The 16,340-nt window shown below is 38.2% G+C and overlaps 1 protein-coding gene across 2 annotated transcripts in view; it reads left to right on the plus strand.

Moving 5' to 3' along the window:
- The window catches only part of TINAG (tubulointerstitial nephritis antigen), a 98,956-nt gene that overhangs the window by 828 nt on the left and 81,788 nt on the right, over positions 1-16,340 (plus strand). The gene's annotated exons all lie outside the window — the stretch shown is intronic.

The following is a 16,340-nucleotide window of genomic DNA, read 5'->3' on the forward strand; positions in this document are numbered from 1 at the left end:
AGTACCTCATCAGTCACAGGTCCGATCATCTGCAGGCTCCCCTAACATTTGGTTTATTATGTCATTTGACTAATGGACCTCCTGACATTAGAACCATTAATGCCATTAAAATCAGGCCACAAACAAAGAAGTATGCGCACTATGCCAGGCATTGAACTTAGTGCTGGGGTACCAATGGGGAAGAAAAAGATAGGATCTTACTCTCTTTGAAGTGACAGTCAAGTTACTAGGAAGAGGGTAAGATATTTAACAAATTCATGGTGTAGTTGCAAATTGTGATAAATTCTCTGAAGGAAACATTTGGGGTGCTGTGAGAGTATATCAGAGTGTAACATTAATCTGTAAAACGTTATATTTTATAGGGGAGAGTCAGCACGGGAAAATATTTAACAGAGGCTCTAGGAGTGAGGAGGAACGAGTTGACCTGAAGAATTGATAGAAAGGTATAGATCTGAGAGAGAGGAGCTTGGCCTGGTCCAGGGACTGGAATGTGGCCAACATTTCTGGAGAGTAGGGTCTACCGGAGGGCTTGGTGGGAGGGGACATGAAATGAGGTTTGTGAAGTGAGTAGAGGTCAGATTATGCCAGGATGTATAGGCTATATTAAGGATTTGGGCTTTTATTCTGTTATGAGGACTCATTGGCAGATGTTAGGTAGGCATACTGTTGGCTTCATGAGTGTTGAGTCTCAATATTACATATAAATTGCAGTGTTTTCAATGCATACAATGTGTATTTAAGTTTTTCTTATTTGAAACATATAGCTCATTTAGAAAAAACTAATTGGTACTTTTTCAATGTACATTTTTGCTTGAGCTAGAATTTTGCTCTGACTTTAATTTACGGTCATGTTTTAGGTGGAAATTATGTTCCAGGTATAGTTTTTATTCCATTCTTTATGAAGGGAAGCAATTAATCATTTTATTTAGTAGGAAAAAGTTCACATTAAACTATAATTGCTCTTATGAAGGTAATTTGTTCTCTTTTGTTTTATCTTGTGAAAGTAGCTTTCTTGTGAAAGAAAACAGCACTACACAATATTAAAAATCGTGCAAAATTAAAATAAAAACACAATGGTATATTATTTATACCAATTTTTGCAGTACTATGATTTTCCTCTGAGATGCTAAGTTGTTCACTTACTGATCTACTAAGCATTATTTTTCATTTATCTAATTACATGGTATTATCTAGTTCTTTATCCTACAACTGTCCCAAGAGCTCTTTAAACGAGTGACTTAACACCATGTATACCATCTTAAGGGTTATAAAAGTAAATATGTACCTTTTCTATAAAATGGAAGTAGGACATACTGGTAAATAAGTTCCTTCTGTGTTTTTTGTTTTTTGTTTTTTTTTCTCCATCTCTGATGGTAACTTCTGGTACTTGGAGGATTTCAATGTCAGATACTGAAAGCAAGTGATAGAGTTAAAGAGAACCAGAATGGATTTTCCAGACAAATCTTTTGGTGTAGCAGATTTTAAGGGAAGAGTCTAGTATACCATCTGTTGTGAACAGACATAAGTTAATTTAATTTATGCAGAACTTTTATGTTCACATTAGAAAAAAATGTGTGTAAGCCACTGACACATTTGAACTGGATAAGTGTTATTTAATCCTTCACAACCTCCATAACCAACCATATTGTAATGAAGATAAGTCACAGTCCAAATTCTGCCATACACGCTGATAGTTACAAAAATATATATTGGTAAGGAGACATACACCAGTTCAACAACCTGTGTAAGCGTCATGAAGACTCAAGTCCCTATCCTTTAGAGGTTCCCACATTTACCTTGCTTGAGTAATTTGCCGGAAGCACATATGATGATAATGCACAGGTAGGATTGTTACCCTTGCAGTGGGCATCAGGGAATGAGGATGCCTGCTAACCAGTGGCTGGGACACAGAACTTTTTGAGATCAATTCTACGGCATCAGGTCTATGAATAAAGGCTTTTGATCTTAAGAGAAACATAAACTGTTAGCTGTTAAGAGTGGGAGTGTGGGGCATGACTTTTAAATAGTTTAACTAATATATGTAAGTTGAATACTATTAATTTAACCAATAAGAGCTGATTACATACATCCATTATTTTGACTAACAAGACACTAATTTTGCCATGAAAGCCCATTTCTGATGTTCATTATACTGGTAGTCTAGTGTTCATCCAAAGATGGATAACAGAAGCACTTATAGGAGCTGTCTTGGAATCTGGACTTTCAGAATAACTGCTACTGACCACCCATGGGATGTGGATTCCTGATCTGAGCAAATAACTGTCTTCCTAAAGTGAAGTTTAGACCAGAACAGATACTATAACGCATTATGATGAAGTATTAAAATAAATTAACAGACATCGTATTACCATCTTTTTTTTTTTTTTTAAGATTTTATTTATTTATTTGTCAGAGAGAGAGAGAGCCAGAGTGAGCATAGGCAGAGTGGCAGACAGAGTCAGAGGGAGAAGCAGGCTCCCTGTGGAGCAAGGAGCCCGATGTGGGACTCGATCCCAGGACGCCGGGATCATGACCTGAGCCGAAGGCAGCTGCTTAACCAACTGAGCCACCCAGGCGTCCTCCTTTTAAAAAAAATCAATGGGTCAACTATTTCACTCTCCAGATACCTGATTTGCCTTGTGTTTTGATCTTGTGTTAATGTCTATTAATGTGTAAATCCCTATTAATTTCAACAGCCCTTATCTTTTTTTTCCAAGATGCTATATGAGTAACCATTTTTGATTAACTCATTCTGAGGCACTTTGTGTACATTTCTTTTTTTTTTTTCTTTTTTCCAATTTATTTATTTTCAGAAAAACAGTATTCATTATTTTTTCACCACACCCAGTGCTCCATGCAAGCCGTGCCCTCTATAATACCCACCACCTGGTACCCCAACCTCCCACCCCCCCCGCCACTTCAAACCCCTCAGATTGTTTTTCAGAGTCCATAGTCTCTCATGGTTCATCTCCCCTTCCAATTTACCCAAAAGCACATACCCTCCCCAATGTCCATAACCCTACCCCCCTTCTCCCAACCCCCCTCCCCCCAGCAACCCACAGTTTGTTTCGTGAGATTAAGAGTCACTTATGGTTTGTCTCCCTCCCTATCCCATCTTGTTTCATGGATTCTTCTCCTACCCACTTAAGCCCCCATGTTGCATCACCACTTCCTCATATCAGGGAGATCATATGATAGTTGTCTTTCTCCACTTGACTTATTTCGCTAAGCATGATACGCTCTAGTTCCATCCATGTTGTCGCAAATGGCAAGATTTCGTTTCTTTTGATGGCTGCATAGTATTCCATTGTGTGTATATACCACATCTTATCTATCCATTCATCTGTTGATGGACATCTAGGTTCTTTCCATAGTTTGGCTCTTGTGGACATTGCTGCTATAAACATTCGGGAGCACGTGCCCCTTTGGATCACTACGTTTGTATCTTTAGGGTAAATACCCAGTAGTGCAATTGCTGGGTCATAGGGCAGTTCTATTTTCAACATTTTGAGGAACCTCCATGCTGTTTTCCGGAGTGGTTGCACCAGCTTGCATTCCCACCAACAGTGTAGGAGGGTTCCCCTTTCTCCGCATCCTCGCCAGCATCTGTCATTTCCTGACTTGTTGATTTTAGTCATTCTGACTGGTGTGAGGTGATATCTCATTGTGGTTTTGATTTGTATTTCCCTGATGCCGAGTGATATGGAGCACTTTTTCATGTGTCTGTTGGCCATCTGGATGTCTTCTTTGCAGAAATGTCTGTTCATGTCCTCTGCCCATTTCTTGATTGGATTATTTGTTCTTTGGGTGTTGAGTTTGTTAAGTTCTTTATAGATTTTGGACACTAGTCCTTTATCTGATATGTCGTTTGCAAATATCTTCTCCCATTCTGTCAGTTGTCTTTTGATTTTGTTAACTGTTTCCTTTGCTGTGCAAAAGCTTTTGATCTTGATGAAATCCCAATAGTTCATTTTTGCCTTTGCTTCCCTTGCCTTTGTCGATGTTCCTAGGAAGATGTTGCTGCGGCTGAGGTCGAAGAGGTTGCTGCCTGTGTTCTCCTCAAGGATTTTGATGGATTCCTTTCTCACATAGAGGTCCTTAATCCATTTTGAGTCTATTTTTGTGTGTGGTGTAAGGAAATGGTCCAATTTCATTTTTCGGCATTTGGCTGTCCAGTTTTCCCAACACCATTTATTGAAGAGGCTGTCTTTTTTCCATTGGACATTCTTTCCTGCTTTGTCGAAGATTAATTGACCATAGAGTTGAGAGTCTATTTCTGGGCTCTCTATTCTGTTCCATTGATCTATGTGTCTGTTTTTGCGCCAGTACCATGCTGTCTTGATGATGACAGCTTTGTAATAGAGCTTGAAGTCCGGAATTGTGATGCCACCAACTTTGGCTTTCTTTGTCAATATCCCTTTGGCTATTCGAGGTCTTTTCTGGTTCCATATAAATTTTAAAATTATTTGTTCCATTTATTTGAAAAAGATGGATGGTACTTTGATAGGAATTGCATTAAATGTGTAGATTGCTTTAGGTAGCATAGACATTTTCACAATATTTATTCTTCCAATCCAGGAGCATGGAACATTTTTCCATTTCTTTGTGTCTTCCTCAATTTCTTTCATGAGTACTTTATAGTTTTCTGAGTATAGATTCTTAGCCTCTTCGGTTAGGTTTATTCCTAGGTATCTTATGGTTTGGGGTGCAATTGTAAATGGGATTGACTCCTTAATTTCTCTTTCTTCTGTCTTGTTGTTGGTGTAGAGAAATGCAACTGATTTCTGTGCATTGATATTATATCCTGACACTTTACTGAATTCCTGTACAAGTTCTAGCAGTTTTGGAGTGGAGTCTTTTGGGTTTTCCACATAGAGTATCATATCATCTGCGAAGAGTGATAATTTGACTTCTTCTTTGCTGATTTGGATGCCTTTAATTTCCTTTTGTTGTCTGATTGCTGAGGCTAGGACTTCTAGTACTATGTTAAATAGATGTGGTGATAATGGACATCCCTGCCGTGTTCCTGACCTTAGTGGAAAAGCTTTCAGTTTTTCTCCATTGAGAATGATATTTGCGGTGGGTTTTTCATAGATGGCTTTGATGATATTGAGGTATGTGCCCTCTATCCCTACACTTTGAAGAGTTTTGATCAGGAAGGGATGCTGTACTTTGTCAAATGCTTTCTCAGCATCTATTGAGAGTATCATATGGTTCTTGTTCTTTCTTTTATGGATGTGTTGTATCACATTGACTGATTTGCGGATGTTGAACCAACCTTGCAGCCCTGGGATAAATCCCACTTGGTCGTGGTGAATAATCCTTTTAATGTACTGTTGAATCCTATTGGCTAGTACTTTGGTGAGAATTTTTGCATCTGTGTTCATCAAGGATATTGGTCTATAGCTCTCTCTTTTGGTGGGATCCTTGTCTGGTTTTGGGATCAAGGTGATGCTGGCCTCATAAAATGAGTTTGGAAGTTTTCCTTCCATTTCTATTTTTTGGAACAGTTTCAAGAGAATAGGAATTAGTTCTTCTTTAAATGTTTGATAGAATTCCCCCGGGAAGCCGTCTGGCCCTGGGCTTTTGTTTGTTTGGAGATTTTTAATGACTGTTTCAATCTCCTTACTGGTTATGGGTCTGTTCAGGCTTTCTATTTCTTCCTGGTTCAATTTTGGTAGTTTATATGTTTCTAGGAATGCATCCATTTCTTCCAGATTGTCAAATTTGTTGGCGTAGAGTTGCTCTTATAATAGTTTGTATTTCTTTGGTGTTAGTTGTGATCTCTCCTCTTTCATTCATGATTTTATTTATTTGGGTCCTTTGTCTTTTCTTTTTGATAAGTCTGGCCAGGGGTTTATCAATTTTATTAATTCTTTCAAAGAACCAGCTCCTAGTTTTGTTGATTTGTTCTATTGTTTTTTTGGTTTCTATTTCATTGATTTCTGCTCTGATCTTTATGATTTTTCTTCTCCTGCTGGGCTTAGGGTTTCTTTCTTGTTCTTTCTCCAGCTCCTTTAGGTGTAGGGTTAGGTTGTGTACCTGAGACCTTTCTTGTTTCTTGAGAAAGGCTTGTACCACTATATATTTTCCTCTCAGGACTGCCTTTGTTGTGTCCCACAGATTTTGAACCGTTGTATTTTCATTATCATTTGTTTCCATGATTTTTTTCAATTCTTCTTTAATTTCCCGGTTGACCCATTCATTCTTTAGAAGGATGCTGTTTAGTCTCCATGTTTTTGGGTTCTTTCCAAACTTCCTCTTGTGGTTGAATTCTAGCTTCAGAGCATTGTGGTCTGAAAATATGCAGGGAATGATCCCAATCTTTTGATACCGGTTGAGTCCTGATTTAGGACCAAGGATGTGATCTATTCTGGAGAATGTTCCATGTGCACTAGAGAAGAATGTGTATTCTGTTGCTTTGGGATGAAATGTTCTGAATATATCTGTGATGTCCATCTCATCCAGTGTATCATTTAATGCCTTTATTTCCCTGTTGATCTTTTGCTTGGATGATCTGTCCATTTCAGTGAGGGGAGTGTTAAAGTCCCCTACTATTATTGTATTATTGTTGATGTGTTTCTTTGATTTTGTTATTAATTGGTTTATATAGCTGGCTGCTCCCACGTTGGGGGCATAGATATTTAAATTGTTAGATCTTCTTGTTGGACAGACCCTTTGAGTATGATATAGTGTCCTTCCTCATCTCTTATTATAGTCTTTGGCTTAAAGTCTAATTGATCTGATATAAGAATTGCCACTCCTGCTTTTTTCTAATGTCCATTAGCATGGTAAATTCTTTTCCACCCCCTCACTTTAAATCTGGAGGTGTCTTCGGGCTTAAAATGAGTTTCTTGGAGGGAACATATAGATGGGTTTTGTTTTTTTATCCATTCTGATACCCTGTGTCTTTTGATTGGGGCATTTAGCCCATTAACATTCAGGGTAACTATTGAGAGATATGATTTTAGTGCCATTATATTGCCTGTAAGGTGACTGTTACTGTATATTGTCTCTGTTCCTTTCTGATCTACCACTTGTAGGCTCTCTCTTTGCTTAGAGGACCCCTTTCAGTATTTCCTGTAGAGCTGGTTTGGTGTTTGCAAATTCTTTCAGTTTTTGTTTGTCCTGGAAGCTTTTAATCTCTCCTTCTATTTTCAATGATAGCCTAGCTGGATATAGTATTCTTGGCTGCATGTTTTTCTCATTTAGTGCTCTGAAAATATCATGCCAGCTCTTTCTGGCCTGCCAGGTCTCTGTGGATAAGTCAGCTGCCAATCTAATACTTTTACCATTGTATTTTACAGACTTCTTTTCCCGGGCTGCTTTCAGGATTTTCTCTTTGTCACTAAGGCTTGTAAATTTTACTATTAGGTGACGGGGTGTGGGCCTATTCTTATTGATTTTGAGGGGCGTTCTCTGAACCTCCTGAATTTTGATGCTCGTTCCCTTTGCCATATTGGGGAAATTCTCCCCAATAATTCTCTCCAGTATACCTTCTGCTCCCCTCTCTCTTTCTTCTTCTTCTGGAATCCCAATTATTCTAATGTTGTTTCGTCTTATGGTGTCACTTATCTCTTGAATTCTCCCCTCATGGTCCAGTAGCTGTTTGTCCCTCTTTTGCTCAGCTTCTTTATTCTCTGTCATTTGGTCTTCTATATCGCTAATTCTTTCTTCTGCCTCATTTATCCTAGCAGTGAGAGCCTCCATTTTTGATTGCACCTCATTAATAGCTTTTTTGATTTCAACTTGGTTAGATTTTAGTTCTTTTATTTCTCCAGAAAGGGCTTTTATATCTCTGGTGAGGGTTTCTCTAATATCTTCCATGCCTTTTTCAAGCCCGGCTAGAACCTTGAGAATTGTCATTTTGAACTCTAGATCTGACATATTACCAATGTCTGTATTGATTAGGTCCCTAGCCTTTGGTACTGCCTCTTGTTCTTTTATTTGTTGTGAATTTTTCCGCCTTGTCATTTTGTCCAGCTAAGAGTATATGAAGGAGCAAGTAAAATACTAAAAGGGTGGCAACAATCCCAGGAAAATATGCTTTAACCAAATCAGAAGAGATCCCAAATCGTGAAGGGGGATTTCTACCCCCTCACGATTGGGTGAGGGATCGCCTCTGATTGGGATCTCCTCTGATTGGGATCTCTTCTGATTTGGGGATAAAAAGAGGTTCAAAAAGAAAGAAAAAAAAAAGAATTAAAAAAAGAGATTGAATTAAAAATTCAATCAAGAATTAAAAAAAGAATTAAAAAAAGAGATTGAAGAGATTGGGATCTCTTCTATTTGGGGATAAAAAGAGGTTCAAAAATAAAGAAAGAAAAAAAAGAAAAAAAAGAATTAAAAAAATGAAGACGAATAAAGAAAAGTATAAAAAAGAAAAAATATATATATATTAGATAAACTAGTTAAAAAACGTTAAAAAAAGAAAAGGGTAAAAGTTAAAAAAAATTTTAGCAGAAGAAGAGAAAAAAATGAAAAAGAAAAAAATTAAATTAACTGCAAGACTAAAAAATCACAGGGAGAAAGCCATGAGTTCCATGGTTTGTTTTCTCCTCCTCTGGAATTCTGCTGCTCTCCTTGGTATTGAAACTGCACTCCTTGGTAGGTAAACTTGGTCTTGCCTGGATTTCTTGTTGATCTTCTGGGGGAGGGGCCTGTTGTAGTGATTCTCAAGTGTCTTTTCCCCAGGCGGAATTGCACCGCCCTTACCAGGGGCCGGGCTGAGTGATCCGCTCGGCTTTGCTTTCAGGAGCTTTTGTTCCCTGAGCGCTTTCCGTAGAGTTCCGGAGGACGGGAATATAAATGGCGGCCTCCTGGTCTCCGGCCCGGAGGAGCCGAGAGCCCGGGGCCCCACTCCCCAGTGCGCCCTCAGCGAACAGCTCCTAGTAACTCCCGTCTGCCTAACCTCCGGCCGCGCTCCGAGCTCACCGAGCCTGCGACCGGTTCAAGGCAACACCGAGCTGTGAGCTTACTGTCGGCTCTGTCTCTGTAGCCGGCTTTCCCACTCCAATACCCGCAAGCTCTGCGACACTCAGACACCCCCGATCCTTCTGTGACCCTGCGAGACCTGAGGCCGCGCCGACCCTGCATGGGCTTCGCCCGGGTTTAGCCTCTGGAGCGATGTCCCTCAGCGGAACAGACTTTTAAAAGTCCCGATTTTGTGCTCTGTTGCTCCGCCGCTTGCCGGACCCGGCCCCTCCCCCCGGGGTCTATTTTCCCGTCGCTTTGGATTCACTTCTCCGCCAGTCCTACCTTTCAGAAAGTGGTTGTTTTTCTGTTTCTAGAATTGCTGTTCTTCTTCTCTTCGATCTGCCGATGGATTTGCAGGTGTTTGCAATCTTTAGATAAGCTATCTAGCTGATTTCCTGCTAGCTGAAGTAGTCTCAGCCTGCTACTTCTCCGCCATCTTGACTCCTCCCCCCGACTTTGTGTACATTTCATTGAGAAAATAAAACCATCAGGAATTCTTTCATCTCTATCATCATAATTTTCAACCTCCTTCCCTCTGGATTACTCTTAAACTCTTAAGCTCTGAATATAGTCCTCTCTTGTCTTTTTAATCTTCACCATTACAATTCTCTCTCTCTTTTTTCCCTTTCTTTCTCCTTCTCTCCTTTTCTTTTCCCTCTCTGTCTTTTCTAAAGCCACCTTTTCCCCCTTATTTCTTGGATCAGTGATCAATTTACAAAATGTGTTTTTCTAGCTTCCAATTTGAAAAAGCCCTCCCTTGGCTCCATGTCCTTAACCAGCATCTGTCTCATTTCCTTTTATTTTTTTTTCCTTTGATGGAAAATAACTAAAAGAAATGTTTGCTTCCTGACTTCCAAGTGTCTCATCAACCAATTCCTACAGGATGCCATTCCTTGCTACTTCACTGAAATCCTTCTTGGCAGGGTCAGTGACTTTCCTATCACCAAAGGCAACATTCAGATGTCTGTTCTCTCAGGGGTACAGAACTGTGAATCATCAGGCTTACACATTTCATAGCACTCACCATAGCATATACCCTCCCCAATGTCCATAACCCAACCACACTCTCCCTACCCCCTCCACCCCCTAGCAATCCTCAGTTTGTTTTGTGAGATTAACACAAATCTCTTATGGTTTGTCTCCCTCCTGATCCTATCTTGTTCCATTTTTTCCTTCCCTATACCCCAAACCTCCTGCTCTGCCCCTCAAATTCCTCATATCAGAGAGATCATATGATAATTATCTTTCTCTGATTGACTTATTTTGCTCAGCATAATACCCTCTAGTACCATCCATGTTGCAAATGGCAAGATTTCATTTCTTTTGATGGCTGCATAGTATTCCATTGTGTATATATACCACATCTTATCTATCCATTCATCTGTTGATGGACATCTAGGTTCTTTCCATGTTTTGGCTATTGTGGACGCTGCTGCTATAAACATTTGGGTGCATGTGCGCCTTCGGATCACTACATTTGTATCTTTAGGGCAAATACCCTGTAGTGTGATTTCTGGGTCATAGTGTAGCTCTGTTTTCAACTTTTTGAGGAAGCTCCATGCTGTTTTCCGGAGTAGCTGCACCAACTTGCATTCCCACCAACAGTGTAGGAGGGTTCCCCTTTCTCTGCATCCTCGCCAACAATCTGTTGTTTCCTGAGTTGTTAATTTTAGCCATTCTGACTGGTGTGAGTGGTATCTCACTGTGGTTTTGATTTGTATTTCCCTGATGCTGAGTGATGTTGAGCACGTCTTCATGTGTCTGTTGGCCATCTGGATGGGTATTCTTTCTGCTTTGTCGAAGATTAGTTGACCGTAGAGTTGAGGGTCAATTTCTGGGTTCTCTATTCTGTTCCATTGAGCTATGTGTCTTTTTTTGTGCCAATACCATATTGTCTTGAAGAGTACAGCTTTGTAATAGAGCTTGAAGTCTGGAATTGTGATGCTGCCAACTTTGGCTTTCTTTTTCAACATTCCTTTGGATATTTGGGGTCTTTTCTGGTTCCATATAAATTTTGGACTATTTCTTCCATTTCTTTGAAAAAAATGGATGGGATTTTGATAGGGATTGCATTGAATGTGTAGATTGCTTTAGGTAGCATAGACATTTTCACAATATTTGTTTTTCCAATCCATGTGCAAACGTTTTTCCATTTCTTTGTTTCTTCCTCAATTTCTTTCATGAGTACTTCATAGTTTTCTGGGTACAGATTCTTTGCCTTTTTGGTTAGGTTTATTCCTAGGTATCTTATGGTTTTGGGTGCAATTGTAAATGGGATCGACCCCTTAATTTCTCTTTCTTCTGTTTTGTTGTTGGTATATAGAAATGCAACTGATTTCTGTGCATTGATTTTATATCCTGACACTTTACTGAATTCCTGTATGAGTTCTGGTGGTTTTGAAAAGGAGTATTTTGGGTTTTCCACATAAAGTATCATAGCTTCTGCAAAGAGTGAGAGTTTGACTTCTCTTTGCCGATTTGGATGCCTTTAATTTCTGTTTGTTATCTGATTGCTGAGGCTAGGACTTCTAGTACTATGTTGAATAGCACTGGTCATAGTGGACAGCCCTGCTGTGTTCCTAACCTTAGGGGAAATGCTCTCAGTTTTTCCCCATTGAGAATGATATTCGCTGTGGGTTTTTCATAGATGGCTTTGATGATATTGAGGTATATATCATACACTTTGAAGAGTGTGACCATGAAAGGATGCTGTACTTTGTCAAATGCTTTTTCAGCATCTATTGAGAGTATCATGTGGTTCTTGTTCTTTTATTAAAGTATTTTATCACTTTGATTGATTTGTGGATGTTGAACCAATCTTGAAAACAGGAGGAAATCCCACTTGGACATGGTGAATAATCATTTTAATGAATTGTTGGAGACTATTGGCTAGTATTTTGGTGAGAATTTTTGCATCTGTGTTCATCAGGGATATCGGTCTGTAATTCTTTTTAATTGGGTCTTTGGTTTTGGGATTAAGGTAATGCTGGCCTCATAAAATGAGTTTGAAAGTTTTCCTTCCATTTCTATTTTTTGGAAAAGTTTCAGAAGAATAGGTATTAATTCTCCTTTAAATGTTTGGTAGAATTCCCCTGGGAAGCCATCTGTTACTGGGTTCTTGTTTTTTGGGAGATTTTTGATGACCGCTTCAATCTCCTTACTGATTATGGGTCTGTTCAGGTTTTCTATTTCTTCCTGGTTTAGTGTAGTTTATATGTCTCTAGGAATGCATCCATTTCTTCCAGATTGTCAAATTTGCTGGTGTATAGTTGCTCATAATATGTTTTTTAATAATTGTTTATATTTCTTTGGTGTTGGTTTTGATCTCTCCTCTTTCATTCATAATTTTATTTATTTGGGTCCTTTCTCTTTTCTTTTTGATAAGTGTGGCCAGGGTTTGTCAATCTTATTAATTCTTTCAAGGGACAAGCTCCTAGTTTTGTTGATTTGTTCTACTGTTCTTTTGGCTTCTGTTTCATTGATTTATGCTCTGAATTTTATTATTCTCTTCTTCTGCTGGGTTTAGGCTTTCTTTGCTTTTCTTTCTGCAGCTCCTTTAAGTGTACGATTAGGTTGTGTACTTGAGACCTTTCTTGCTTCTTGAGAAAGGCTTGTATCATTATATACTTTCTTCTTTTGGCTGCCTTTGCTGTGTCCCAAAGATTTTGAAAAGTTTTGTTTTCATTTTCATTTGTCTCCATGAATTTTTCAATTCTTCTTTAATTTCCTGGTTGACCCATTCATTCTTTAGCCTCCATGTATTTGTTCTTTCCAACTTTCCTCTTGTGGTTGAGTTCTAGTTTCAAAGCATTGTGGTCTGAAAATATGCAGGGAATGATTCCAGTTTTTTGGTACCATTTGAGACTTGATTTGTGACCCACATTGTGATCAATTCTGGAGAATGTTCCATGTGCATTAGAGAAGAATGTGTATTCTGTTGGTTTGGGATGGAATGTTCTGAATATGTCTGTGATGTCTATCTGGTCCAGTATGTCATTTAAAGCCTTTATTTCCTTGTTGAACTTTGGCATAGATAATCTGTCCATTTCAGTGAAGGGGTGTCAAAGTCCCTTACTATTATTGTATTACTGTTGATGTGTTTCTTTGATTCCATTATCAATTGGTTTATATAGTTCGCTGCTCCTGTGTTAAGGGTATAGATATTTAAAATTGTTAGATCTTTTTGTTTGACAAATCCTTTAAGTATGATATAGTGTCATTCCTCATCTCTTATTATGGTCTTTGGCTTAAAGATCTAATTTGTCTGATATAAGGATTGCCACCCCATCTTTCTTTTAACATTCATTACAATGGTAAATTTTTGCCCACCCCCCTCACTTTCAGTCTGGGGGTGTCTTTGGGTCTAAGATGAGTTTCTTATAGATAGCATATTGATACATTTTTTTTATCCATTCCGATATGCTGTGTCTTTTGATTGGGACATTTAGCCCATATACATTCAGGTATGAATTTAGTGCCATTGTACAGACACCCTACAGTGCCTATAAGGTTATTATATATTATCTGTTATTGTATATTGTCTCTGTTCCTTTCTGGTCTACTACTTTAAGGCTGTCTCTTTGCTTAGAGGACCCCTTTCAATAGTTCCTGTAGGGCTAGTTGGATGTTTGCAAATTCTTTTAATTTTTGTTTGTCCTGAAAGCTTTTTTATCTGTCCTTCTATTTTCAATGATAGCCTAACTGGATATAGTATTCTTGGCCACATATTTTCCTCTTTTAGTACTCTGTATATATCATGCCAGTTCTTTCTGGCCTGCCAGTTCTCTGTGGATAAGTATTCTGCCAATCTAATATTTCTACCATGGTATGTTACAGACTTCTTGTCCTGAATGGCTTTCAGTATTTTCTCTTTGTCACTAAGACTTGTAAGTTTTAGTATTAGGTGAAGGGGGGTGGACCTATTTTTATTGATTTTGAGGGGGGATTCTCTGTGCCTACTGGATTTTGATGCTTGTTGCCTTTGCCATATTAGCAGAATTCTCTACTATAATTCACTCCAATATACCTTCTGCTCCTCTCTCTCTTTCTTCTTCTTCGGAAATCCCAATTATTCTAATATTGTTTCATCTTATGGTATCACTTATTGCTTGAATTCTCCCCTCATGGTCCAGTAGTTGTTTGTCTTTCTTTTGCTCAGGTTCTTTATTCTCCATCATTTGGTCTTCTAAATCACTAATTCTCTCTTCTGCCTCATTTAACCTAGCAGTAAGAGACTCCATTTTTTATTGCACCTCATTAATAGCTTTTTTGATTTCAACTTTGTTAGATTTTAGTTCTTGTATTCCTGCAGAAAGGGATTTTATTTCTCCAGAAAGGGATTCTCTAATATTTTCCATGCCTTTTTTGAGCCCAGTTAGCACCTTGATAATCATCTTTCTGAACTCTAGTTCTGACATATTATCAATGTCTGTATTAATTAGGTCCCTAGCCTTCAGTACTGCCTCTTGTTATTTTTTCTTTTTTCTTTTTTTTGTGGTGAGTTTTTCCACCTTGTCATTTTATTCAGATAAGAATATATGAATGAGAGAATAAATACTAAAAGGGTGGCAAATACCCCCAAAAAATATACATTACCCAAATCTTCAGAAGAGACCTGAAACTGAGGGAGAAGAAAGGGGGAGGGGTTTTAGCTTGGTGAATAGAACAGAGCCACCATATATATATATATATATATATATACACACACACACACACACACACACACAAATAAGTGTAAACAAAATGAAGTGTAAACAATATGAGTGTAAAGATAAAAAAAAGATTCTAAAAGAGGAATGGATAAGATATGTTTGCTGGAAAAAGAAAGTAAAAAGAGGAGAGAATGTGATCTGGTTGGAGAGTAGAACAAAGCCATGTGCTATATTTAGGGTATATTTTGATCCATTAGAAGAACTTGTATCTTCAGATTTGGGTAATGTATATTTTTTGGGGGTATTTGCCAATATTCATAGCAATATCCGCAATAGCCAAACTATGGAAGGAGCTAATCCCTTTAAGAGATGAATGGATAGGGGCAACTGGGTGACTCAGTGGGTTAAGCCTCTACAGAGAGATCTGTGATCTCTCTCTCTGTCAAATAAATAAATAAAATCTTAAAAAAAGAGAGATGAATGGATAAAGAAGATATGGTTCATATCTACAATAGAATATTACTCAGACATCAGAAGGGATGAATACCCACCATTTGCATTGACAAGAATGGAACTGGAGAGGATTATCTGAAGTGAAATAAGTCAAGAAAGACAATTATTATATGGTTTTGCTTATATGTGGAACATAAGGAAGAACATACAGGACATTAGGAGAAGGAAGGGAAAAGTGAAGGGGGGATGGAATCAGAGGGAGAGATGTACGATAAGAGACTATGGATTCTGGGAAACAAACTGAGGGTTTTAGAGGGGTGGGGGGTGGGTGAGCCTGGTGACGGGTATTAAGGAGGGCACAGATTGCAATGAGCACTGGGTGTGGTGCATAAACAATGAATCATGGAACACTACATCAAAAACTAATGACTTACTGTATGGTGACTAACATAACATAATAATAATAAGAAAAGAAATTGGGTTTTATTTTAAATTTGATGGGAAATAACTTGAGGATTTTAAGTAGGAAGTGACACAACAGAGATTTTAAAAGTCCTCTTTAAATGCTGGGTAGAGAAGTGAGGGATACATTAGAACCAAACAGGAGTAAAGAAAATGACTGGACTATCTGTAACGTAGAAGTTGATGCTCCACTTTGTGAGTCCCTTGAGCAGGCTCAGATGAACTGATTATGGTTCTCATGAAGGAAGGCATGTGATATGATGAGCACTAGGTGTTACATGCAACTAAGGAATCACTGAATGTTATATCAAAAACTAATGATGTATTATTATATGTTGGATAACTGAATTTTAATAAAAAAAAGAGGTCAACTTTCAAGTTGATTACAATAATTACAATGACAAGAGATTATAATAAATGTAGTTTCTCATAGTAAACTCTGACTTGAAATTAAGGAAGGATGACCAAGAAAGGAAACTTTTGCTAACACTAGACTTAGTACTGGTGATTTGGGTTAGGCCTGGTGATAGCATTCTCTTGACTTTAAAATTATGAGCTAAAGTACAGGTCAGAGAAGGGAATTTTTTCCCCCCCTCCTTAAGACTTTTGTGATTTCTGTTTCCTTTATCTATATAACTGGTATGTTGGGCAAGGAATATTTATGAGGTATGATTAAAAAAAATCAGTTTTGGTTTTGGCCTCTTCTCTGTCCTTTAAAACTAGTCAGAAAGTACTTTCTTTGACTTTGAAAACTTGAGCTGTTGCATGAATTTTCTGTCACCCCTAGGTAATAAAAGT

This window comes from Neovison vison, chromosome 1 (genome assembly GCF_020171115.1).
Source record: "Neovison vison isolate M4711 chromosome 1, ASM_NN_V1, whole genome shotgun sequence".
NCBI classification, from domain to species: domain Eukaryota; kingdom Metazoa; phylum Chordata; class Mammalia; order Carnivora; family Mustelidae; genus Neogale; species Neogale vison.